At 43.1% G+C, this 5,569-nt stretch overlaps 1 non-coding gene and 1 pseudogene across 1 annotated transcript; one reads left to right on the top strand and one right to left on the bottom strand.

The window, feature by feature from the left end:
• Positions 1-1,035: 1,035 nt before the first annotated feature.
• On the bottom strand, positions 1,036-1,147 carry LOC128098006 (U6 spliceosomal RNA). Its single transcript, XR_008214057.1, has one exon. It is a non-coding gene; the product is annotated as a U6 spliceosomal RNA (small nuclear RNA).
• A 2,875-nt stretch (positions 1,148-4,022) lies between these two features.
• LOC128097054 (U6 snRNA-associated Sm-like protein LSm6) lies at positions 4,023-4,251 on the top strand (annotated as a pseudogene).
• Positions 4,252-5,569: the final 1,318 nt, after the last annotated feature.

Genomic DNA, 5,569 nt, shown 5'->3' with positions numbered 1-5,569 from the left:
TGTGTAATTAGACTAGCCTAGAATTCATGAGCCTTTTGTCTCAGCCTCCAGTATGCAGGGATTTACAGGCATGTACCACCATGCCTGGCCAGTTAATCTTTTTTAAAAAGCAAGCAGTGACTAACAGTTCAGAAACTTAAGACAGGGAATGAAAGGTAAACATCAGCTACTGATAGTGTATGACACAGAAACGATGGAAATCATGTTGCTCAGTGTACTGTTTGTTTGAATTTTCCTGGTCCTTCTCACTCTATCCCTCCCACAAGATGCCTGTTTTCATTACAACAGTCTTTTGTTGGAAAATAAAAAGAAAAGCACAATTTGAACCAATTTTTAAGATACTGAACCACTGATTGAGGACGCAGCTCTGGGCTGACATCTCATTGTTTTACTCACAGCTCTGGATCCAGACACATTTCTTTTTTTTTTTTTTTTTTTTTTTTTTTTGGTTTTTCGAGACAGGGTTTCTCTGTGTAGCTTTGCGCCTTTCCTGGAACTCGCTTTGGAGACCAGGCTGGCCTCGAACTCACAGAGATCCGCCTGGCTCTGCCTCCCGAGTGCTGGGATTAAAGGCGTGCGCCACCACCGCCCGGCCTCAGACACATTTCTTAACTAGCCTCATTTCTCATAGTAAAAGTAGCTCTCATTCCATAGGGCTATTTGAGGATTGAGACAAACACATATGAGGTAAAGATATGAAAAGATCTAATCTGAATTACACATATAAAGTGTGCACACTTTAAGGTTGGCTGAGGATTCGTGTTGTCTGCCTTCTACCCTCTGCTCCCAAGAATGTGTTACGTCATGTGGCAAAGACTTAATGTTGCCTATGGAATTAAGTTTGTCTACCAGCTGTCAATAAGAAAGAGATTATTCCTGGTGGGCCCAGTGACTATAAGGATCCTAAAAAAAAATGGGAAAGGGAGTAAAGGGTGAGAAAAAGGAGATGCTGCTGCCTAGCACACATGAAACCCAGTGCTGCAAAAGAAGAAGAGAAAAAGCAACACACAGAAGTCAGTAGCTTTTCTTTCTTTTTTTAATATGGAACACTCTTATGAATTTTTGTTGCATTCTTGAACAGGATCCATGCTAATCTTCTCTGTATCGTTCCAATCTTTTCGTATATGTGCTGCCAAAGCCAGCACATAAGTAACTTTTCAATACACTGACAACTAATTTGCTAAGAGGAAAGCAACTGTCCCACTCAGGACAGCTTTTAAAATATGCGAATAACCCAAGGAAGAAAAGGGCCTCTGTAACTGGGAACTTTGAGAGACCGAAAGGAAGAAAGCGAAGATTCTAGGAGGTGGAAAGGTCTCCCATGCTCATGGACTGGCAGAACTAGCATCGTGGAAACGGCTATGGTATCGGCTATGGTACCGAAAACAATCTACTGATTCAAAGCAATCTCCATCACACTTCCCCTGAGTTCTTCCCAGCACTGGGCGAGACAATGCTAAAATTCATGTGGAAGCTCTGAATAGCTAAGGCATGCCTAGTGGAAAGAGCCATGCTCAAAACATCACAATATGAGATTTCAAATTACATTATGGAGCCACAGTAACAAAGATAACATGGTAGAGCCCCAAAACAGATCTGTAGACCACCGAAATAGAATAGAGGACCCAGAAATAAACCACACGGCTACAGCCACCTAATTTCTGACAAAGTAATGCAGTCCAGGGGGGCCAGCTCCCAGAACTGCTCCAGGGTAGTGAAGAGAGGACCTCAGAGTAGCGGGACTTTAGGAAACTTTTGTATCTGAGGGTCTTTAGAAATAAGTTCCTCTCTATCTGAGGGGAAAAAACAAGGAAATGCATACGCTTTCTGATGGTACCTTTCTCTTTTACTTCATCTTAAATAATCTTCTCAGAGAATCTCTGTTCCACACTGCTACATTCTTTTTTTCTGTTGTTTGTTTTTTGTTTTTCCAGACAGGGTTTCTCTGTGTAGTTTTGGAGCCTATCCTGGAACTCTCTCTGTAGCCCAGGCTGGCCTCGAACTCAGAGAGATCCACCTGGCTCTGCCTCCCGAGTGCTGGGATTAAAGGTGTGCACCACTGCCAACCAGCTACTGCTACATTCTTTAAATACAGCTATATATCTCTCTTTACATACATACATCTCTCTCTTACATGGCCATACATCTCTATACACAGTTATATCTATTTTCACATGGCTGCACATTTTTCTTTTACATACATTCTCTTTTACATCTCTTTTCTATACAGCTTCACCTCCCTTGTCTCCACACAGTTACAAATCTCCACACAGCTAAACATCTCATTTACATAGCTCTCACCATGCAGCTCTTTACACAGCGCTCTCTCTCTCTCTCTCTCTCTCTCTCTCTCTCTCTCTCTCTCTCTCTCTCTCTCTCTCTCTCTCTCGTCACACACACACACTTCTACATCATTCACTCACTCTTTACTCACTTTTTCACTCACTCAGTCTCTCACATTTCTCTCTCTGCCCACTCAACTACATCCTTCACTCAGCACACACACACACACACACACACACACACACACACACACACACACACACGCATTCTTTGCACAGCTCTTACATAGCTCTACACAGCCACCTCTCTACACCACCACTCCTCTCACAGCCAAACTCTGGACAATTATATGTTACATTTTCAGGGCCCGACCCATTCTCATAACACAAGATAAGTCACACAGTTTCTCTTAGGCTAGGAATGTCACATTGATGACCAGTGAGTGATGCTTGGCCATGCACATAGCTCTACGTTGGTGAGGATTCCCAGACAGAAAGTTAAACAGTTGGCTGAACCTTGAGTCTGTGACATAAACTGAGGCTGGAACTACGTGCAAAAAGTCAGTTACCGTAGAGGGTTATGTCTACCAAAGTTGCCTCATGTCTGACCTTGATTCAGCAACAAACACCACCTGGGGATTCATCCTTGCGTATTTATCTCCAGGGCAACCAGTTTGCTTTGAATATGTTCTGAAGCCGAAAATTAGCTCTCTGTGACAGAAAATGTTGCTGCTTTCCTGTATCAGTTATGAAAAATATTCTAATATTATTAGAATTATACAGCTTACACAGAAATCATCTTTCTGACCATCCACAGCTGTAAGTGTGCCCAAAAGACATAAAGCACACTACCGATGGGCTGTGGAAGGAACCTCACAGCTGTTCTTATCGGGAGGCATAGTGGTGGCACGTGAGAAAGTTAGAGACAGAAAACAACCGTTTCCACGTGAACCACGGTCAACCAGTGACCCCACGGACTTTGCCTAGTGGGGCTCCCCGACAGAGCGTTATTCACCTGGTGGGTTGACCTGTTGGACACTAGTTGTCACCTGCTGTATACTCCCATGGCCTCCTGCAACAAAGATGTCAAAAACGGCTGCGCTGCTGGGAGGGCTGCGGATCCGGCTGCGCGATGAGCCAGGGGCCATGAGAGGTGAGAGTTACAAGCTGCACAGCTGATTAAGTAGCAGAGGAGATTAGAACTCGGTTTCCTGCCTCCCAGGATTGTTAGATGTTGCTCGAATTGCTAAATGGTCTTATAATAAAAACCGGGAGCCAGATATTGGGGTTGATGCTGAAAGATCGGAGAGACAAAGGAACAAGCCGCTGCCATGTCTCGCCTCGCCAACTCCACGAATCCTCTGACTGAATGCCTCTGAGTCCTCAGCCGGAAGGCCTCAGCCAAAAAGTCTCCAGCCGAAAGGGGCTTCAGCCGAAATGGGCTTCAGCCGGAAAACTTTTAGCTGAAAGGGCTTTCAGTTGAAAAAAGGATTTAGTTCCCGTCTCCTCACGTCTTATATACCTTTCTCTGCCCAGCCATATTACTTCCTTCCTAGTGCTGGGATTAAAGGCGTATGTGCGTCCAAATACTGGTAGCAGAGGCATGAGATCTCAAGTGCTAGGATTAAAGGTGTGTGCCACCACTGCCTGGCCTCTATGTCTAATCTAGTGGCTTTGTTCTGTCCTCTGATCTTCAGGTAAATTTTATTAGGGTACAACAAAGTATCACCACAGTTAAACATGAGTCTGTAGAAGCAAACCCCTAGGCTTAAAACAAATCAATGGACGGCCAGTTGTGGTGAAACTAAATTCTGGAGTGGATTATCGAGGGGTTCTGGCCTGCCTGGATGGCTACATGAATATGGTACTGGAACAGACAGAAGAGTATGTAAGTGGACAGCTGAAGAATTAAGTATGGGATGCGTTCACCTGAGGAAACAATGTGCTGTACATAAGTACACAGATGTGAAGACACCAGGAAGCAGCTCTCCTCAGAGTTGGAGAGAGTTAATTGTGAAGTGTTTTGTCCTGTTTTTTGTTCTTTTATGATCTTCGTTGGCCTGTTTTCATAGTGGTTGGTGCAATTTCCACAAATTGTTTTTTATAACCTCTTATGTGCTGTGACACTCACGCACACAAACACATAATGAATGTGAAAATTAGAACCTTTGTCCTTGTGTTCTAGTGTCTTTGGTATGGGAAGGTGTTCTGCAGGCTACCAAAAGAGAAACATAAACACCAACCCAACCACAAAACCTTAGATCTATAATCTATCCTCCCTGCAAAATATGCTAGGGCAATGGTGGCACAAAGCTTGTGGGAATAATCAACCAATATTGATTTGACTTAAGGCCAACTCCATGAGATGGAAACCATACCCAACACTGCTTGGGTGATCAAGAAACAGAGACCAGATAGCCCAGAGACTGAGGGTAAAACCAAATACTACTGCTCTTAAAAAAAAAAAAAAAAAAGAAAAAAGAAAAAGAAAAAACAATAAGATGACCCCAATGACATTCTGCTATACTCTTAGATCAGTGCCTTATTCAGCTATCCTCAGAGACTCTTCCTCCAGCAGCAGATGGAGACAAATACAGAGACCCCCAACCAGACATTTCACAAAGAGATCTTGGAACACACAGCTCTAAATGAGATGCCTCCATCAAATCCCTCCCCTTAGAGCTCAAGGAACCCCAAAGAAGAGGAGGCAGAGCCAGTGGGGATGGAAGACAACCAGAAAAAAACCAGCCCTCTAGATCAACTGAGCAAAGCTCAGATAAACTCACAAAGACTGATGCATCAAGCTCAGGGCCTGCATGCATCTATACCAGGTGCTATGCATATATATATATATATATATATATATATATATATATATATATATATATATTACAGCTTTCGGTTTTTTTTTTTTTTTTTTTGGTTTTTTTTTTTTTTTTTTTTTTTTTTTTTTTTGGTTTTTTTTTTTTTTTTTTTTTTTTTTTTTTTTTTGGTTTTTCGAGACAGGGTTTCTCTGTGTAGCTTTGAGCCTTTCCTGGGACTCGCTTTGGAGACCAGGCTGACCTCGAACTCACAGAGATCCGCCTGGCTCTGCCTCCCGAGTGCTGGGATTAAAGGCGTGCGCGCCACCGCCCGGCTCGGTTTGGTATTTTATGGGGCTCCTGAGCTAATAGGTCTCAGATTCCTGTGCCTGCTCTTGGGCTCTTTTCCTTCTGTTGATTTGCCGTGTCCTACTTTGATGTGATGGGTTTTATTTATCTTATTTTATTTTGTTATGTTTGATTGTT

Source organism: Peromyscus californicus, unplaced genomic scaffold (assembly GCF_007827085.1).
Source record: "Peromyscus californicus insignis strain IS unplaced genomic scaffold, ASM782708v3 Scaffold_5__1_contigs__length_169319896, whole genome shotgun sequence".
In the NCBI taxonomy this organism is placed as follows: Eukaryota; Metazoa; Chordata; class Mammalia; order Rodentia; family Cricetidae; genus Peromyscus; species Peromyscus californicus.
Note: the sequence above shows the minus strand (reverse complement) of the source record. Positions and strands in the feature narration are given on the sequence as shown.